Source organism: Atta cephalotes (assembly GCF_000143395.1).
Source record: "Atta cephalotes unplaced genomic scaffold scaffold00071, whole genome shotgun sequence".
NCBI classification, from domain to species: domain Eukaryota; kingdom Metazoa; phylum Arthropoda; class Insecta; order Hymenoptera; family Formicidae; genus Atta; species Atta cephalotes.
Window position 1 is genome coordinate 145544 of NW_012130135.1, and position 23013 is coordinate 168556.

Consider the following 23013-nt stretch of genomic DNA (forward strand, 5'->3'; position numbering starts at 1 on the left):
TGTGTGTGTGTGTGTGTGTGTGTGTGTGTGTGTGTAGAATATTTACATGTTTGTTAAAAGTTATTAGGTAATTGTATCGTGTGAATAGGAAATAATGCATTAATGACTCGAATACGAGAAATTTGATAATTGAGGATAGTTGTGCATTAATTATTATATAATTATATGCACAAGAGAAATTATAACGTAGCTGCCTGTAGAATTACACAAGATATTTATTGGAGTCAATGTACTTGAACCAATTATTCCTGCGATCTGTTATTTTAGTGGGACAAGTATCTACAGCTTAAAAATAGTCTCGTTGTCTGGGATATCTCTCTGTGATAAAGTAATAAAGAATTATTAGAGTTAAAACGTGTTTGGTCCATAGATTTGGAGATTTTTATACTATAGAATTATTATAAAATATTATTATAAAATAGAATTATCATTTGGGATGTATAAATAATAAGATTTTTAAACGGAGATAAGATTTAACGAAGATAGATCATATAAATAGTGTTATGGAAATTTATAAACGAAAATTATCTGAATAAGAAAAATATTAATTCAAGAGCCTGTAAGCGAAAAATAAATCATGGGGATGACGATGTAATATAGTCACTCATTGGTAGTGTGCAAAGAGTGGTCGAATGTTTATTAGGAATATTTATCTAATATTAGTCATATATTGATTAATTAATTAAATTAATTAAAATAATGAATAGTATATACAGGATATATTATATTTTGGAGAAAAAGAAGAAACAATTGGTATTCGTATATCGAATTTCTCATTGATTATGATACAATAATGATATATAAGGCTAGAAGAGAATATAATTACTGCATATATTAAATAATTGTATAGTTAATGAAATACTTTATTTAAGATATTAAGAAAAGATATGAAGTTGTAAATCAATGAATGCTTGAATGAATAATAGTATGTACAGTACTAATAAGTATGTATATAAGGTGGAGATAATGTAATGTGGAGAAAGTGAGTGCCATCTATGATGAATCAGTGGTAGAATTAAAATAGTTGGGCTGCGTACGGAAAACATAGACAATGAGCAGAAGAAAATAAGATGCATATTTGATTATTCGAGCTGAATCTTAAGCTTTGTACCTATGATAGCTTTAAAGTGCGAATATATAACTGCTGGTCGAAGTGGTGCCTCGTTGTGCTTCTGTTTGTTAAATATTCAAAACTGTTAAACTATTAAACATCACTCATGCGATGTATAATTATTGACATTTTATATATTAAGATAGTCGAGTTTATAATAAGATGAGAAATGTTTTCCTTGTATGGAACTTTCAAGTGGAGTGGGCCCTCCTCCCAGCGAATCCCGTCCCGACATAAGTGAAATTTATTCATTATTATTATTTATGAAGAGATCGCTGATCAATTATACAACATGAATGACTTCAAGTGGCTACGTAAGAAATATCTGAAGATTCAATTAGATTTTCTAAATCTCGAATCGTGGTACGCGGCGATGAGATGCAAAGCAGAAAGAGACTATGGGCTTAGTCATTAGCGGCAATTTTAGGATTAAATCATATTTAAAGATCTGAGCTATTTCTGAATCTTAGTTGCGATAGTTGCGATATACGGCGATAGAATGCATGAATAAAGAAAATTTCACGTCAATGGCCAGAGTTCAGTCGCCATTGGTGTCGAGTCTATGCATTTGTTTAGTGATGTCTATGAATGTATGATCTATGAATGTATGAGAGTGCATGGGGTGGTGCTGTGTCACTTGGGGGGCGGCTGTGGGAGTGAGAGGGAGGGTTGCGCGAATATCCTGCTTTCGCCGAGACGCTCGTTGGACACTGACATGGACAATTTGTTCACGCTGATTCATTCACGCATCATTTTGATTACGTGCGTTCGGATGTACTCTTGGTTCTGTATCTTACGCCAGACATCCACAGCCTTGACGCGGGAATTTCATACTCTGTTCCTCTGAATGGTGATCTCTTCTGACGACGGGGTATCAGATAATGAATGCGTTGACAACCCAAGTACCGCTAATACCATCTTGCGTGTTCCTATTGTCATCCTTGTAAGGTTTCGCTTGTAAGGTTTTGTCTCCTTCCTTGGTATTTATTCTTCTCTGGTAGAAAATGGGTCGTCAACAGTATATATGAATAATGAGTCAATCAATGTCCCTTTTTGGAGCAAGGGCGAGAGTCTCTTGTAAATCTTTCCCCTCAAATGAATATGATAATGTCGTAAATAGGAGATAACCGTTCGGAGGTTTGGAGCCTCAAGACCTGGTTCGTCGCTGATAGTGTCCCTGCCAGCGACCGATCGGCCATCCAGAAGATGAACTAATGGGATTAGATGGAGAATTACCGATGAGTTCCCAATTCGAAAGAGCATCGTAGATAAACAAAATAGGAAAGGCATTAGGATCAAATGGATTAAGAAACTAGACGTAAGAGTTCAAGTTGATAAAAGTCTCATTCCGGAAACTAATGGAGTGAGTGTGGTGCCAGACATAGGCGACAATAATGTGGGAGCGCCAATGGAACTCGAAGAAGCTATTCCTATTTCCTCGGATTCGGACATTCAGACTGGTAGTAGAAGAGGAATGAAGAAAAAATCGAGAGTCCAGTTCATTCTCCGGAATCCCACAAGATGTGGACGATGAGGAGGATCAGTATGATCGTTCCTTTTTTATTTAATTAAGGAAAAAATCTAATAAAAATAAAACAAAAAAGATATATGCTAAATCCAATATTATATCTAATTTACCAGAATATCTAACGCACAACTAAAAGAAAAAGATTACGGAGTCAAGAATTTTTCGCAGCATCATCTTTGGCGTCCATAGTGACAAATTTCGTAAGGTGTCTTGATGTGACGTACGACGCGCAAAGGAGCACGACATCTATTCATGGACTCAGACACCGAATTGTTGTTTGGAATTGAGACGGCGCGAGTAGCGATGCAGGAACTGACATATAAGAATTTTGAAGCCAACTGAATATGGACGACGAGGAACGTCGTCTGGTGAAGGATTATCAAAATGACAAACTCAAAGAAGTCAAAATGTTAAAAGAAGAAAAGGCGAGAATGAAACTTGAACTTGATGAGGTTCGCAGGAAATTGATTCTACGGGAAGAAATGAGTTGTCTTAAATCTTGATAAGACCAGACGAGATGTACCCAGGAGAGTGGTTACATAAAATTGTGTTGTTTCGGCAATATCGAGTGAAATACACACGAGTGATGTCAACGATGCAAATGTAGAGAACGATATGAAGGATTGGGAGCGACGCTTCTTCCTCCGGCTTACTGCCCTCCTTAGGGAGCAACAAAGAGGCCTTAGGGGGCTCAACAAGAGATTATGTGAATCAGAGAGAAGACTATGATATGCAGGGGGAGTTCTTTGCTCAGTGCGGGTGACGGCCGCATGACGGTCCCGTTTCGACGGGAATGAATTGGAAACAGAGATTGATGGGCGATCGTTCTCAAGGTGTCGCGGACGCTGGTCAGGCTGGATCAACAATGAGAGCTTTGCCCTTTAATTATGGAGATGAACAATCGAATTCTAGAGTTTCGGATGTAGAGGAGATAAAGTCATCCGGCTTGAATGAATTTTGGTAGAGCGAAGTCCTTGTTCTGTCATAGTCCCCGTCGATCTTTCCCTCCTTCTCACTTGGTGATGGTCCCGCGTTTGCTGGGCCTGTTGAGGGCTTTGGGAGAACAACGTTTGGTCCTTCGAGGGCTTCGGTTTTTGCGTCCAGGCGTAGATTGGCGTATGCCGGCGATGCTTATGGAGTGCAGTGATGCAGCTTGTGGAGGCCCCTCCTACGCTTGTGGAGGCTATGGCATTAATGAGGAAAAAAATCATCCTATCAGAATTAAGGATTCTGGATACAAGAGTTAAAAAGGCGCAATACTGATACAACTAATAGGCGACGATGTGTGGAGTAAAGCGGATGCCCTTGCGACGCAGATGAGAGAGGTTCTGAAAGTATGCGGATAAGGATTATTTGCCTAGCACCAATGGAAAAACTTAGAATCGTAAGAACGACTCTATTGGGGAATCCGAGATTAGAGCTATCATCAGTGATAGTAGAAGTGCGGATTCTACGGAGATAAAAGATAAACTTAGACTTTAAAGGAGGGTTTATTCACGGTTTAGGCGAGATGCCCTCTGTCTTGTGCAATAAAAATTTGCGATATTGGAAGGTTGCGAGTGGGTCCACATTGTGTGTGGAGCTGCTGGAGAGAAGACTTCTTCAATGTTTTAGATGCCTCGCGGCGGGTTAGAGCGGTCTGCCCTAGTATAGTGGACAGAACTGGACCGTTGCTATAACTATGAGTGAGTGGGACACAGGGATAGCTTTTGTCGGGCAAAATCAAGGTATCCGATAAGATATCGGAGATCAAGGTTTGCGAGACAAAAGAGGACTGGACTCGCAACACAGGGCTAGGGATTATTATTATTACAGATCAGTTCGCAGCGGGAGGTTCAGGTTCCGGAGCCGGGGTGGTGCTTGCCGGCAGTGGGGGTCCCACGACTGTCTCCAGTCGATACGAGGATAGATGGGACGGCAATGGGCTTGTTAGGTTCGACCAATCAGAGCCCTGAGGCCATGTATATGAATGGATCCTTCAATAGCATCCTTTCAATTCAATGCCAATCATTCGCGCGATGCAGGACCTGGCCCTTCACAGTACATGAGAAAAATTAATAAACATCACAGTTTTCGGAACATAGGTTTCGCGTCGGGATGGATTCTAGATGGGCCTATTCGTCCGATGGACGCTCAGTGGTGATTACTTAGGGTATTAGATTCTCCGTCTCCAATGTTGAAGAGACGATGAATACATGGCTGTTTTATGGAACAATATTGTGTTATGGAATAATAGATTGCTATTATTCACCGAATAAGACAGTTTAACAGAGTTTATAGACCGATTAGCAGAGTTTGAGAGATTCTTGACACTGCTGACGAATGTGGTAGTGAGGCAAAGACAAAGCTATTGATTGTGTTGGATAACTTCAACGCTAGAGTCAGTGAGTGGGACCATGCAGGCACTAAAAAGGAGACATTCTTAATGATTGGGCATGTTCTATGGATTGTATATTCTGAATCGGGGAAATATTTCCACTTGTATTCCAAGAGGGGAATCTGCGAGGACTTGTCTGCTCATAAAAACATAAGGGGAGAGAGGAAGATCAAACGAGATTATTAAGATACAGAATGCGAATCGAATTGTGGATATTTTGAAAAAAGTATTTGAGTGCTCGATGCCGAGATTGAAAACGAAAAAGGGCGTTAACTGGTGGGATGCCGAGATCGAAGACCTAAGACGTGCACGCACGCGATGTAAAGATGTAAAGAGAAAAAATGTGAACCCCGAAGAAGTCAAAAAGCTGAGAAGAATTAAAGATCTCTCGTCGCAGATTGCGTGGGTTTATTTGGAGGTCAAAAAATAACGCTTGGTAAGAACTATTGATGATGATTGAGGAGGGCCATATCGAATAGTGATGAAATATTTGCGATCGGTGAAGCCGTAGAGGAACTCTTACCGGATGCATTGGAGAGAGTGATACTCACCTTCCTAGAGAATGCATGTGCAGGTGGAGAACGCGAAAATGGGAGAATGGAATCCAGATATAGCAATAGTGTTTCTGAATTATTAGAAGCGAGAACTCGTATTTCGTAAATGCAAGGTACCAGATCCAGATAAAATATTAGGCAGACTCTTGGCGGATTCACTGGATTTACTGGCTTCCTGAATGATTGCTTGCTATAATGCCGTTTGCGAAAAGGAATCTTCCCGACTGAATGGAAACATGCTGGATTGGTATTTCTCAGGAAGCTTAATAAGAGTAAAGATAAGTCATCGTCGTTTAGATCAATTTGCCTGAAAGATAGTAAATTATTTGAAAGAATTTTAAATTCAAGATTGCAGGCCTTTCTGGAAAGAGAGAGGGAATCATCTGATTATTAGTTTGGATTCAGAGCAAATAGGTCGACCGTCGACGCGATATTATGCTTGAAAAAGTGGCTACAGAATTTTAAGAAAATCAAAGTTATTACTTCGTTGAACATTTCGAATGCAACATTTCAATTCGCTACCATGAGAAGTCATACAGAGAACACTGCGGTAACGTTAGTGGTAACGTCTATTATCGTTAGTGAATACCTGATTGCAGTGATCGATGATTATTTCTCATTTAGAATGTTGCTGCGGATTGTATGCGAATCGTGATAATGATCTTACATGTAATGACATTTACATGTGCGCGTGCGCAGAGTTTGATCCTCGGATCCACCTTGTGAAACGTCGGATATGATATTGCGCGCTATCTCATGGGAGGAAGATATATATGTTATAATGATGATACTCTTCTGATGGCGATATATTCGATGAAGCGGTAATTGCGGCGGAATATGGGGGAATATTGAAAGCCTGATAGGTAGCATCATTGAGTCGTATTATGAGTAATTTGAGGGGCCCTTGTAAACAACATAGGCGTTTATACATCGGGATAGTGATTTCTATTGTGATGTATGACTTCCCCTTTAGGCAGATATAGTGGAGTTAAGGATAAAAAGATGTAACAAAGTTTCCAAGACATTTAGGCGAACAGCACTAAAGGTGATCTGTGCGTACAGAACAGTTTCACATCCGACGGCAGCCATATTAGCGCGAATGGTACCGTTTGCATCAAGTCTCAAAGTATAGACGAGTGTACTTGAAGGTTAAGAAAATTATCAATACAAACGGGTTCATAATTCCTCGGGCTAGGAAAATGATAAGAAATGAAAAGTGCATTAGGGCTATTGAGAGATGAAAAAGAGATCTTTTGGCTCTTCCTCGTGGGACACTGGAATTTAGAGTTAGGGAGATTCTAATAATGGAGTTACTCAGCTGGATCAATAGAAGATAAGAAGGGTTGATGTTTAGAGTCACACAGATTGTAATTGGACACGGCTGTTTCATGTTTTATTTCTATGAAATACGAAAAGTGAAAACAATCGTGTTGCTTCGAAGTAGTCGATACTGCTCAGCATACTCTGGTGTGGGCTATACAAAAGGCTGAAACTGCTAAACACATTTGGAGAGGATCTCTCTTTCGCGAACATTTTAAATAGATCTATAGATTCCAAAGACAATTGGAAGATGTTCGCAGACTATTGCAAAGACATAATTCTATTTAAGGAAAGAATTGAAAGAGAACATCTGCGATTTATAAGCGCAGATGTGAACTTAGACCTACCTCTCTAGCTACGGATAATATTTTACAAATAATTATTTCGGAACTTGAACATTGATATGGACGCGTATGAATAGCAATTTGCGAATTCTTGTACATGTGTGAAATGGCTCATGCTTATGGATTTTTGTTTGCGCAGTGAATATGACAAGAAGGCGATATGGCCAAATGTACAAATAAGAAAGATTGTAAATCCTTGATATTATTATAAACATCAAAGATGAAAAGAAGATATCTGAACATACATAGCGATAATTGAGATTATCTCGTTAAGTGGGGAGGAGGGGGCTGCCATATAGGCGATTCCATCTCTTACTTGTGTGCTGTTACATGTAAAGGGGGGGGATTTTAGTTAGTAGGCGTATGCCTTGGTATAGCTCATAAGTTGGAATCACAAGTATGAATTCAACATATCCAGGTGTATACGGGCTCTGGGCGGTTTCTCTTGACAGGACAATGGATCCGACGATCAGTCTCCTAACGCGAGCGGTCAGTGCGGATAGCAATATTTCCGCTATTCTCGCAAAGTCATCACAATTTTTCAGAATTATGCTAAGTTAGAAAGATAAAAGTTAAGTTAAAAAGTTCATTAATTTTAACTTAGTTACATTTTAAGCTCTTAACTTTTTAACTTTATTTAGTTACATTTTATCCGTAACTATTAATTTTTTATTTAACTTTTTTGAAGTTAAGTCTCAGACATAATGCGTAACTTACAGCGATACAGAGTAACAGCGATAACTTAAAATGAGGTGAAAATTACAAATTTGAGCAAATTTATTAGGTGTTGACCAATGAAATTATAAATATTGTAGTAAATTTGCTCACTTTTTTAATTTTCACCTCATTTCACAATTGACTCCTAGATTTCAATCTGTCAGAAATGTGTATTTAGATACATCTAGTTTCTGATAGATTGAAATCTATTATTCCTTATTATTAAAATACATTATAATACATCAATACCATCTTCGGCTCACATTGAATGGCTGTTCAATGTAGGAGGACTTATTTTCGATAATTTGCGAGGAAAGATGTCCGACGAAAATTTCGAAATGGCTTTATTACTTAAATTTAATAAGTATATATGAACAAAATATTGAACCAATAATAGTAGTAAACATAACAGTTTATGTAAATAATTTATGTAAATAGTTTAGGTGTACAACTTTGCTTCTGCCATTTTCCTATAGATGGCTTTAGCGGTAAGTGGTGGTCGAAATAAATAGATCATAGACATACAATAAACTTGGGCATCTGTCAACATAATCCCAGAAACATTAGTCGATTTGTGTCTGCATCATAAAATTATTTTCGATTGAAAATGTCAGTTTACGAGCCAAATTCTCCGTCATTTGCATTTAATTTTTTGCTTCAATATGAAGAATCTGCGGCTGAGGCTCATCAAATGCTCTCAAATACATATAGTGAGGCCGCTATTAGTGAAAGAACGTGTCGTGAGTGGTTTCAACGCAAACAAGAACGGTGATTTTGACGTCGAAGACCGGCATAATGGTGGAAGAGAGAAGATTTTCGAAGATGCAGAATTGGAGGCATTACTTGAGCAAGATTCGTGTCAAAATCAAGAAGAATTGGCATCATCGATCATTGGGAGTGACTCAACAAGCCATTTCAAAATGCCTCAAAACCATGGGAATGATTCAGAAGCAAGGAAATTGGGTATCATACGAATTGAAGCCGAGAGACGTTGAACGGCGTTTTGTTTGCTTGTGAACAGCTGCTTGAAAGGCAAAGACGGAAGGGATTTCTGCATCGCATTGTGATTAGGGACGAAAAATGGGTTCATTATGATAATCCCAAGCGCAGAAAATCATGGGGAGTTCCCGGCCATGCTTCCACGTCGACGGCCAAACCGAATATTCACGGCTCCAAGGTCATGCTCTGTATTTGGTGGGACCAGCTCGGCGTAGTGTATTATGAACTGTTAAAACCGACTGAAACAATCACAGGCGATCGGTATCGAACCGAAATTCGAGGCTTTATTGTAAAAAACTGGTTATACATTTATGATTCAAAGTATTGTCCATCGCTGGCCATTACTTTCTCCCATCTTTCGGGTAGCGTACGAATCCCGCGTCGAAAAAACTGGTCATCTTTTGAGGCTATCCACGAATCGATCTAATTTTTTACTTCTTCATACGATCGGAAGTGCTGGTCAGCCAGGCCGTGTGCCATTGATCGAAATAAGTGATAGTCAGAGGGAGCAACGTCTGGAGAATACGGCGGGTGGGGTAGGACTTCCCATTTCAACGTTTCCAAGTAGTGTCTTGACCACTTTCGCAACATGGGGTCGAGCATTGTCATGCTGTAAAATCACTTTATCGTGTCTCTCGTTGTATTGCGGTCGTTTGTCTTTCAATGCTCAGCTCAAACGCATCAATTGCGTTTCAATACCGATCGCCTGTGATTGTTTCAGTCGGTTTTAACAGTTCATAATACACTACGCCGAGCTGGTCCCACCAAATACAGAGCATGACCTGGATGTCAAAATCACCGTTCTTGAAGCGTTGAAACCACTCACGACACGTTCTTTCACTAATAGCGGCCTCACCATAAGTATTTGAGAACATTCGATGAGCTTCAGCCGCAGATTTCTTCATATTGAAGCAAAAAATTAAAACCTCCCGCAAATGACGAGAATTTGGCTCGTAAACTGACATTTTCAATCGAGAATAACTTTATGATGCAGACACAAATCGACTAATGTTTCTATGGGGTTATGTTGACAAATGCCCAAATTTATTGTATGACGTCTATGATCTATTTATTTCGACCACCACTTACCGCTAAAGCCATTTATAGGAAAACGGCGGAAGCAAAGTTGTACACCTAATAATTTCATTATAAATTAATTGTATCTTCATTAAAAATTGTATCTTAACTAACTTAAATTTTCAAGGTTGTTAACTTTACTTAGTTTAATTTAACTTTTTAAAAAAAATTAACTTATCCAACCTTGCAATTTTCTAATCTGATCGATTTTTTGGAAAAATTCATTCATGAACCGATTAGAGGGAAGACTTTTATACTATATGAGCGTCACCAGGATATCTTTGTAAAAGATACAAAAAATTTAATTGAGAATGAGAGACAATAGGTTCTTCGGAATGCATTGAGTAATGGAGAATGTCAGCATCTATTCATTCATTTATCTTCTTCAAAGCTGTATGATCTAAATTTTCCAGATCTGATCAAACATTTAAAAAATAATTTCAACAAATCATTTTTTCAACGTCGTTTCGAAGCTCTAAATTTTCTTACTTCGCTTCTGTGGCGGTTGTTGATATTCTGGACAGGATAAATATTTTAAGAGATGCTTTTGAGATCAACAATTTTAATATTGATCAGCTAAAATATTGCTTGCAACTTTAGCACTTAGCAATCATGCATACCATACTGAGCGGACTGTTTTATTCAAAATCGCAGCTGAAAAGAAAAATTGCACGTATAACGACATTAAGGAAATTTATTACACCTACGTAGAGCGCATCGTGGATGTGAACCGTGTGGAAAATCAACATCCAGTAGAGATTAATACAGTTACAACAAAGATCAAATCGAAGTCAAATTGAAGGAAATAGAGACAAAACACAAGATTAAACCGGCAGCTAAAAATTTTCAACCCGCACAATGTCGTGACTGCAGTCTCACGATCCACAGAGAGGATTACCCTTATAAGGAAGCAGACTATAGAATCTGCAAGAAAGTTGGCCACATAGCTTGAGTCTGTTTATCTAAAGGTAAAAAAAAGATCAACACGATTCAATTGTAAAATATTTTAAGAGCTGGACTCCGACATCACCGAGATTTCAATGGAGAGCGTTTAAAAATGCAATTGGAGCGCGGACATATTAACTGTGAGGATTGAGACATAATATAATAATAGATATATAATAATAGATAAATAATAGATATATAATATAATAATAGATAATATAATAGATAAATGAAGTTAGATTGCCCTATCTTGCAGTCCTATAGTTCCTGCTAAATGTCTCAGGCCAACAAATTATTTAATATTCAACAAATTATTTAATAATTATATTAATTTAAAGGATTCTTTAATGCCACGTTCTGCTATAAGGAACATTAAAAATACATTTGATTCTAAGTCCAGTTATCGTTTAAATCATCCTAATACTGCGTTTATCAGTTCACAGTTATTATTGATGAGCTTAAAATACGATCAAGGGATCGTAGACGGTCGGCTCGCTGTAAACACAATCGAAGATGTTATCCTAGTTAACAAATATTTCTGATTTTTTCAGTAACAGTCCAAGGAATGCACTAAAGTAAAAGCCAGATTGCGTCTTAAGCAGAGTGTTCATCTAGTTCATGTGCCACGATTCCGTACTGCTTCAAGATCAAATTAGCTCAGAACTCGATCGCCTTAGTGACGGCATTTTATCTTCAATCGAAGATAGTTTCGAAATGGGTTGCCCCTATTATTATCGCTAGAAAAGCCAATAGTGGAATTCGTATTTGCGCGGATTATTCTATGACTGAACAAAGCTTAGAAGCAGACAATTCCAAATATTGAAGATCTAGCTAAACTCAGAAATACAATTTTTCACAGTTAGATTTCTCGGACGCATATTTTCAAATAAGTTTGGACGAGGAAAGCTAATGGCAACTATAAACTACCCGAGGGATCGAGGGATGTTTATATTTAACAGATTAGTTTTTGGATTAAAATCAGCTGCAATTTTCCAACAAATTTGGAACAAGCCTTGACTGGAGTACCAGGCATTCTCGTTTAATTAGATCTGGTTACGATCGTTTGTGGTCGTAATCAAGGAATACGACGCACGATATTTGGATACTGTGTTGAGTCGCCTGCAGGAATAAGGGTTTAGGCTCAGCATAAAGAAATGTAAATTCTGTATATTTCGTCACTTAAGTATCTGGATTTCATTATTTTGTTCCGAGAGATTAAATCAGATCCAGCAAGAATTGAACCACTCCGTTCAATACTTGCTCCACGTAACGTGAAGAAACTCAGATCTCTCTTAGGTCTAATAAATTATTACGAAAAGAGTTTCTGAAGAGAAACTTTCACGTTTAAAAGTTTCGCTAAAAAGACTGTGAAGAAAGACATTCTGTACAAGTGGAATCCTTCCCACGAGAGAACTTTTTAGGAAATCAAAGCTGTATTGATAAGCCTCCTCTTTTTGGTACTATGATCCTAAACAGATATTAATCGTCGCAGCAGATGATGCTAGCTCTATAGGCATCAGTGATATTCTGTTACAACGCCAACCTGATGATCAGGCTAAAGCTGTTTTCTAAAACGTTTTCCATGTCAAAAAACACTTATGAAAACGCAGCAAGACTACAACCGAAATTGAGAAAAAGACCTTTGCTGTGCATGATAACGATTATCGAACGGTTTAGGAAATTCATTTTTAGCTATCGATTTCTTCTAGCCTTATTCCGTACGTCTAAAACAAAGAGATTAGAAACACGTACAACAAACCATCTAAAACGATAGGTACTCTGTTTCATCGGATATGATTTTGAAATAGAATACGTCAAAATTGAAAATTTTGAACAAGCAGATGCATTATCTAGGCTCATTATGAAAGTTAGAGCCGAATCGAATGATTCTGAGATGGAGGAACTAATTGCGTCCCTGCAGACGGAAGTCCAACAAGTAATTCAAGAATCGGCTCAAATATTGCCCAAAACAATGCGAGGAGTTACAATGAACTACTTTGGCAGAAGTCATCGATCGTCTGGAGAGAAGATGATTGAAGTTGGAAAAGACAATGACATGCTTCCCTATTATCGTCATCGCGAATTGCTAACGAATGACAATATAATCATTCCATAGCTTACGGTCATTCGTTTTATTCGGCAACTACATATTGCGCACCTAGGAATTCGACGAATGGTTTAGCTTACTCGCCATTACTTTTACTGGCCTACCATACATTCAAACATTGAAATATATATCAAGGATTACGAGCACTGTAGCAACTTCAACAAGCCTATTAAAGAATCCTCCTATGGCCGGAAACAAAATCCCCACGGGAACATATTTAGACTTTGCGAACTCGATTCTCGATCAATGGATCTTAGTTATCGTCGACAATTACGTCAAGGCAATTTACGAAGGCTGAACGGTTCCCAACAATTACGGCATCAGCCACCTGTAATTATCTACATTACTTACTTGCAAATATGATCCGCTGAAAGTTATCGTTTTGGAAATTTTTTTCATCTGTTTGGCAATTTATGGATGCCACACCAAAAAAAATTGTTGCTCTTTTGAGTTAAACTAGTCATCTAGCCGTTTTCGTTCCTCTTCGTAAGAAGTGAAGCGTTGCTGAGCAAGTGCGTGTCCCATCGATGCAAATAAGTGTAAGGTAATCGGACGGAGCCAAGTCTGGTGAGTAACCCGCATGCGAAAGTATTTCCCAACCAAATGCCTCAATCGTTTCCTTGACTAGTTTTGCTGTGTATGATGGTGCATCATGAAGCAAAATCACTTTGTGTTGCCTTTTTTGATATTCCGGTCATTTTTCACACAAAGCTTGATTCAAATTGATTATTTGTTGTCGGTAGCGTTCAATATTAACGGTTTCGCCAGGTTTTAGTAGCTCATAATAGATCACATCTTTCTGATCCGATCAAACACAGAGCATTGTCTTCCGTCCATAGCGATTTGGCCTTGCAGTCGATGTCGATGATTCGCCTGAAGTTACCCATGATCTTTTAGGATTCGCTTAGGATCGCTTAGGATTCTCAAAATATATCCATTTTTCATCGCCAATCACAATTCGATGGAGAAATGACTTTTTTTTGTACCTGACGAGCAGCATTTCGCAAGTGATTTTTCGGTTTTCCTGCTGTCTTTCATTCAGTTCATGTGAAACCCATTTTTCCTGGATTTTCTTCTGGATCTTTCCCATGGATTTCAAATGTATGGAGATGGCTTCTCGTGTCACATTGATCCTCAAGTTGTTGTTGAGATTGAGCGTTATCTTCATCCAACAATGCTTGCAATTCGCTGTCTTCAAACTTTTTCGGTGGTTTTCCACGTTCTTTGTTTCTCACGTCAAAATCGCCACTTTTGAATTTTTTAAACCACTCAAAGCACTGTGATTTACCAAGAGCATGCTCACCGTAAGCTTCGACAAACATTCGATGCGATTCTGCAGCAGTTTTCTTCAAATGATAATAGAAAATCAATGCTGTCCGCAAATCATAGTTTCCAGACACAAAATTCGACATGTTCAACGCTGTTACAAACTATACTGTTGTATGAAATTTGTATTGTTGTGAGTTGAAAATCTTTGTCAGATGTCAGAACAAGGAAAAGGATAGCATCAATGGCGCCGTCTGACGGCAACTACATTGACAGCTATGGCCATCTATTGGTAAATTTCGGTTTCATATTTACATACCTGGCATAAGCCAAATGACAAGAATTAATACATCAGTAAATTAATTATTATATCGCACACAATACACACATTTATTTTTAATAAAATAAAAAATTTGTACTAAATACTTTCCATAGTTTAGAAAACAGTAAATTATTCAAAAAAATATTTTTGTCATTTTATTTATTTCGTATACACTTATACGAATATATCCGAATATAATTTTCAAAAATCATTATAATCTTCTATCAGAATATCATTTCTAGAAAAATAAATCGTACAATACCAAATGTAAAAATGTTGATTATATTGGTAGCTACTGAAAGATGACACAGTCGAACTCAGCATTTTGGCTGTGTACAATTGTGTCGACGTATATCATAGTTGGAAAACACCGTGTCTTACACTGTGTCTACTTGTGTCGTAGCTGGAAAGTATCCAATATCTCGTCAGTGTCTAAGCCGAAATGCCGACAGTCTTCCTATTGGTTATTTTGACCACCATTTCGATTTAAGAAGCGTTTATATTGGCTGTAACCATATGTGTAACTTACTACGTGTTATTCTAGTTGAGATGATTTAATTGGTAGACACAAATTGTGTTTACGCAATTGTGTTTACGTATGCTCCATGTGAAAATAGCCATAGGATGTGATCAAGTTGCCGCTACGAATTCTTCCGCTACGCTACGAAGCATTTAATTAACCAATCAGAAGAAAGAATTTCACTAATTGATCAATAATAAAATAATAAAAAAAAAGTTTCGAAGCATTTATAGCGGCAACTCAACCGCACATTAAAAGTGTATTTACATGCAAGCGTTAAGCAGCAACCAATCAACGAGGCGATTTTACAGTGACGTAAAAAATAATTTTTATACTACTGCCCGTATCGCCCAACTGATTGGTTGCTTCCACTCTTTGACGCTTGCATGTGAATGTATCTTGCATGCTGTGCAAACGTAGTTGCCTATGGTCGATATTCATAAGCCGATGTTCATAGTCAGATCTTATATTCAAGATCGTCTTAAGTATGTTCTTAAGATACTCTAGATTCATAATCGACTTAAGATAATCTTAAACTCTTGTCTTAAGCATTACCTTGATTAAGATTACGTCTTCAAATAATAACAGTCTTGTATAACGTAATAACGTACCAATAATAAGATCGTCCTCGTCAAGTCTTGTCCAATATGCTCTTAAGGTAATCTTATTTGAATTTATCGTTACTCGTTTAGTGAAAAGGTTAGAGTACAGTGTGGTATCATATTATTTTAGTGAAACAGGGAGTCAATTCTGTATTTTCAAACAAAATGAAAATTTCAAAAATGAGCAAAATTATAAAAAAAATTATAAAAAAATTACAAAAGTGAGCAAATTTATTAATTTATTAATTTATTATTAACCATGAAATTATCAGTATTCTAGTAAATTCGCTCATTTTCACTTCGTTTCAAGATATAGAATCATTCGTATATACGTGACCGGACAAAACTTCCGGTTGTACAAATTATCATTTTAAATCGTTTATATTCCATATGAAGAGTTTTGAAGTGCAAATAAAAATTTGTGAGTCATTCTATTAATTACAATTAAACATTCTTTTTGGGACCATGTATTTGACGAAATAATTAACCGGATTTAAAGTCACAAAGTTTATATGTGGAACGTTTGTATTTGATATGAAGAGTTATGAAGTATCATTAAAAACATTTGTGAGTTATTCAGACATTTTAAATTAAATATTAAAATATCATGTATTTGATCGAAATATAGATATAGGAAATACAGTCACGGAAATTCATTAGACACGATAGGTAGTCTCTCTAATATTTTGATTCCAGGACGTATTATGGAATTGCTTGGAATGAGTTCTAAAATATTTTTGAATCCCTAAAATATTTTATTCATATATCACTTGATATAAATATATTTTTTTAAAAACTACTTACATGTGAAAATAATTCAGGATATGAATTAGTCTTTGCATCATAATCACAATGCATAACTGTCATCGTATGATCGATTCCATATAGACAATCACCAGTAAAATTCTTCTTTGTTCATTATCTAATTTTGGAGGAAACCTTCCTATTTATATAAAAAAATTAATTCCTTTATCAGATTTACGATAATATACTTTAATTTTCATATATAAAAATATAATTGAAACTGCACAGCATTACCTGTTTCTGTATTGTTTTTTATTAGACATATTGCATAGTCTTGGTTTATTGCATTTTTTAATTAATGGAGAACATAGTTGCATACGTATCATCTCATAATCATGCTTCATATCTTCTTTATCTAATGTCAGTTTTGTTAAATTATATATAAAATTAAACTTAACTTACGTTCAGACACAATACTTCACAATACTTTGAAGGAGTGACGATTAAAATAATATAATAATTTTTACTCGGAGGTTTTGTCCGGTCACGTACATACGAATAATCGATTCTCAAATATTTAAACATGTAATTGAAATGAATATCGAAGCCATTAATATAGAAGAAATTGGAAATATTGAAGATCTTAGCGATATGAATTTCAAAACGTTATATCCGCAATGCAAATAATATATTCGAATTTTACGAGGAATTAGAATTTAAAAGACGCTTTAGATTCTGTAAGGAATCTGTTTTATATGGAATATTGCCGAAAATAGAGGAACATTTGATGAAAATAAACAATCGTGGTTTACCTATTCCTCCTGCTATACAATTATTAGTCTGTCTATTATTAGTCTATTATTAGTCTGATTTTATGCAAGTGCAAGTTTTCGGATTAAAAATATATAATATTTATAATAAATGCATTTCTCTTTAAATGTGTATATCTCTTTTTTCAAATTAAAATAATTTTTTTTTAAATTATAAATAGTAGTTGGAGACATAGTATTGTTGTCACAATCAACAATGTCTAGAATTATTTTTCAGTTCTATTTACTAATTATTAAAGAAATTATTAAGATTATTAAAATTCCCACTACGCAGAAAAGAAGAAATGAGAATCGTCAATTATTTCGCATTCTTGGTTATGATAAGGAGCAATTGATTTACCCGGAATTGACAGCGCAATTGATTGCATACATATATATATGATTAACACATACAAAATTTTATCGTCTTGAAGTTTATCGAAATAGAAAAGGATACTTTTTATTAAATGTACAAGTATGTGTAAACTAATTTAAAATTAGTAATAATTATTTCTAATTATTTAAATAATGCTAATGATACAGTATTATAATAAATAATTTCACTTTAACATTTATTGTAATACAGACTATTGTTGGACTTCATATGGAATTTTTGGATATTATACTTGAATATTCTGGCAGTCAACATGATAATATTTGATATTTCAGGATATTTCAAAACTCAAGAATATATGTGCAATATATGGAGAGAAAATTAAATGGGAAATTAGTTGGTGATTCTGGTTATCCAATTTTATCATTTTTTTCTGACAATAGGAAATCCTCAGGTGAGGAATTGGTGTATATATTTATGGATACACACATACACACACACATACACACACACGCACGCATATGATTTTACAAATATAGTAACGTATGCATGTATGTAAATATTATTTTTAAATATAATACTATTTACGGACGGACAAATTGTAGAGAGAACATATGACGTATGGAAACGATGATTTTCTTGTCTATCAAGAAGATTCACACAAAATTATTATGCTTTACATCTATTGTAATGCTGTGTTACACAATCTTGCATTTATATTTCGTGATGAACTTCCTGAAGATAATGAAGATGATGAATATGTATATGATGAGTAAAGATGTTCCACCATAATAGCAATCAGGAAAAGGTTTGCAATGAGACGAGTTCTTAGAGAGCGTTTATTTCGATAAATTTTTTTATATTCCCAGACAGCATAAGACGTTCTCAGGGTCCTGAATATGTCTTAGGACGTCTTGGGACATTACAGGACATTCATATATTTAAGGGATAATCCTGAAAATAAGGGATAGTCCTTTTGCTGTTTGGGTTATTAATTACCAATTATAACTATGTATTAAAATGCATTACTGATTACTAATTATCTATTAATTTTTGTATATTTTTATAATCATGATTATATAAAAAATATATATTGAATTATCATTTATACGATAGTAACAAGTTCTTTTTATTTAAGAGATAAAATTTTAAAATGTTTAAAATAATCTGTTATTGGATTTTGAATTGTTTTATAACATGTTATAGAATAATCTGATACAATAATAAAATCAAAAGAATAAAAAAACAGTTTTGTATTGTTGTATTTTACCCTGAAATCTCTTGTCGCCATAATATATACTAATTGTAACTACGTATGAAACTTCTTTTCTATTATTATTATTACTTATTCATTACTTAATGCACAAAATAACAGTTACTTGATATAATAAATATAATAAAATTAGTATAATGAACAGTTAATATAAAATAGTTTATATAAACAATCTTACGTTTCTTTAAATCTTCTAAAGTTTTAAATTTACAAATAGTTAAGGAATAATACCTTTTTCTTTCTTTAATAAAAGTTCAGTTATTTCAATCTTTTTTTCAACTTCTGCAGCTTTTGCCAGTAACATCTTTAATTCTGCTTTATTTATTTCGTTTAAATGAGTTTCTTTAATAGTAGCCATCATTTCTTCATGTTCGAGTTTTACTTTGGCCAACTGTTGTTCTTGCTTTATTATGTTCCTTAGTCTGTCAATTTTTAAATCATCTTCTGTTTCTATGAATTTGCGTTTCTTCACGATCTTGCTTGTTTCCACTGTTATTTTTTCTATTATAACATCTGTAAAAAAATATAACATACTTAAAGATGTAAAAGAATCAGTTTATGAATGTGCATATTAAAAATATTATTAATTAGAGAAAAGAGTCAAAATATCTTTATGGCAAATAAATTTGTCAAATGACGTAAGTCAAATATAATATGTTATTCGAAATGTGGGATTAGTAATATTTCCTAATTTTTTAAATTTGGGAAATATAAAATATAAATATAAGTCTTATCTAATAAGCTAATATTTCATATATTGTATTTCATACACCGTAAGAATTAGCCAATTACAGTCAAGAATTGTAAACTTTCAGCTCTGATTGGTTAATTCTTATGTCTTATGGTTCTGTTACGGAAAGTGTGTAAGGTCCCCCTAAGACATATATATTTGTGTAATATAAAAATTACTGTTATATATTTTAATACCTTTGGAATCTAATGCTTTTGTTCCACATAAAGGTATGTTTTTCTTATCTGTCATTTGATCAAATTCAAATTTTATTGTGCTGTCATTTATATCTTATACGATCTGTTTGTGACCGATGTGAACCTGGCGCTCAACTTTATCAAAAATAAAAATTAATACCGCAGGCCGTTTGTACTTTGTTTATACTTGTTTGTATCGATCATTATTTCATTTGTACTTCAAACAGTTAAACAAAAAGTGAAAAATAAAAAATGGCCAGCGCGCAAGATTTAAGATTTAAGATTTTTTAATTTCATTTGTGCCATTCGAAAGAGAATCGTTTGTACCCGTTTGTATCTCTCCTATTTTCGGAAAGGTACATTTGTGGCCATTAAATTAGATGCTATTAAAGCAACATTTGGATCTAGTTCTGAGGAACTGGTGTTTCCGCCACCTGTAGCAAATTTAGCTTTTTTTGTTTAATCTCTTTGAGTTTGCTTTAAGTTAGTTCAATTTTTTCAATTGTATATTTCTCTATAAAAATAAAGGAATATTAAATAATTAATAATAATAACTAAATAATTATTATATTTATAATACTAATTATATTTATAATACTAAAATGACGAATAATGAATTAAAAGAAAGAACTTAAGAGTCAAACTAGATTTATACCAATTGAAATGTTTATATAAATTTACAAATAATACAATGAAGATGTTTATACATATAATTCATAAGCTTTTTTCTTATTTGTTAAAAGAATATTAATATAATATAAAATAAAAATTTTAATAATTTCACAACAAACTCGATAAGAATTTGTTGAAATTTGTTGAAGTTTAATTTAAAAAATTGCTGTAACAATAGATTACTCACAATTTGTAAAAATGAACTCGGATATTCATTTTTCTATCAAATATCATATGTTACATTCAGACAATATTCATTCTAACATTGTAAAATTAACATTAGCTGAATATAATAATACTGTTAAAAATGGATGAATGACAGAATCCAAGTTTGTTTTCTCCATTTTTATAAAATGTAGGTTAATCCACTGTAATCTATTGTAGCAAGCCTTTCAGTATTACACTCATGTTATATTCAGTTTATTACATAATCTGTTAAAATTATCTAATTATATGCTATAAAGAAATAAATGTTTTTTACCTCTTGCGTAATTAATGAGGAATTATTAAATTCGTCACAAATGTTAGTCCACGCAACTTCTTTTTCGCGAAATGTGTTAACGTTATTTTTTTGCATTCAATTATGTCTAATAATCTTTATATTTATTTAATTTGTAAGACGAGATTCTTTTCCGCGGGCGTATAATGTCTACTCTTATTACTTGCCATTTTTCGTTATTTCCGTGTAAAAGTTTTTTAGAGAAGAATTTTGAAACACAAATGTAACCAAGTGAATACACAATATTCTTCTATCATATTATTGGTTGTCCTAACGGAATTATGATGGAAGTTCCCGAACGTAAATGAGCACTGTCTTAAGTACAATCTTTACAAAAGTAATCTAATATGAAACAAGACGGTCCTTAAGTATTAGCGCATTCTTGAGATTATCTTATTCATAGACTATGAATTCATAATGTCTTAAGGTAATCTTCAGCAAATAAGATGATCTTTATCAAGATAATCTTAAGCATTACCTTGAGAATAAACTATGAATAATCAGCCATAATCAGATTTTATATTCATCATCTTAAGTACGGTCTTCAGAAGTCATGAATCAATCAAAGGGCCGCGTTTTAAGATGATACTTAAGACGATCTTGAATATAAGATCCGACTATGAATACCGGTCTATGTATTCGCATCCAGCCACAGAATATGTAAATATAGATCTGTTTGCGTTATATGAAATCTCCAAATATTTTTGCACTTGAAATGAGATAGATATATATTTGGTCTTGAAAAAAGAAAGTGCAAGCATGAACAAACCTTATGACTTTATAAGCGCATAGCTTATATCGCATTGAATGACAGATTTCCTAACTTAACTGATCAACATTAACAATTAATTATTAATATCTCACTTCGCGAGACAGAGTGTCGCTTTATTTCTGTCAGGTTCGTGTTTATTTCATGCAATTAGTATCTCGCTTCGTGCAAACAAAGATTACTGAAGTTCTTCTTCTTAGATCTTCTTAGATCTTCTTCTTCTTAAGATTTCTCTGCTTAGTTTTCCGACTCAACATAGAGGGTCACAGTATCACATTGAGATTTCTTACTGACAATATATCTTATTATTGATTCATCGATTTAATTCCTAGATTCAGTCGACATCCAATCAAAGAATGTGCATACAACGAGAATTCATTTTTAACCAATCAAAAACTTATGTTGACGAAAATACTTTAATAACAATACAATTAATGATAATTATGCTATAAATCAAATTTGATCAATAAGAAGTCTGTAGTTAAAAATTGATAAGAATATAAATTATAGTTATGGATATTATCGGTCAGTACAGATCCGCCTCAGTGAAACGCATACTCTCTCTGTTTTCGTCAGGCTTCGATTGGCAACAATCAGGAATAAAAATTGAATAATAAGAAATTATAATTCTAATCTCTATTTCTTTCTGGGTTTCCTCCACAATTCTAAAATATTTTTTTCGCTTCCTTCTATGATCCCTTCGCTCCCTTCTCATCTGCTTGTAACGTAATTTTGAAACCTGCACATTCCTGTTTCTCTTTATCGCGAGTGGAAACAAATCTTCTTTCTCTATAGTTAAAATTGATTATTAATATGACAGCTGTATGATATAATACAATAAGTGTTCGATAGCTACTCAATAATAGTTATAATGGTTTGATAATTAGGAACGCTTAATTATTTGTATTACATTATTAAAAATGTTATTATAATTAGTTGTAAATCAAAATCATTGTTAAGTCATTAAAAAATCGTAAAACAAATATCATATTTATTGAAGAAAAGACAACGAGAGGGAGATTATTACAAAGGAAGAAGAGAGAGCGCAAATAATATGGTAGATATGGGACTGCAACGAGAGGAAGCGAGAGAGCATGAGTAAGATGATAGGACTGCAACGGGAGAAAGAGAGCGCGTGAATAATGTGATAGGTATGGGATTGCAATAGGAGGAAGACAGAGAGCATAAGTAAGTATA

At 34.5% G+C, this 23013-nt stretch overlaps 2 pseudogenes; one reads left to right on the forward strand and one right to left on the reverse strand.

The window, feature by feature from the left end:
* The first annotated feature begins 17127 nt into the window (after window positions 1-17127).
* LOC105624052 lies at window positions 17128-18452 on the forward strand (annotated as a pseudogene).
* Window positions 18453-19327: 875 nt separating this feature from the next.
* LOC105624053 lies at window positions 19328-21217 on the reverse strand (annotated as a pseudogene).
* Window positions 21218-23013: the final 1796 nt, after the last annotated feature.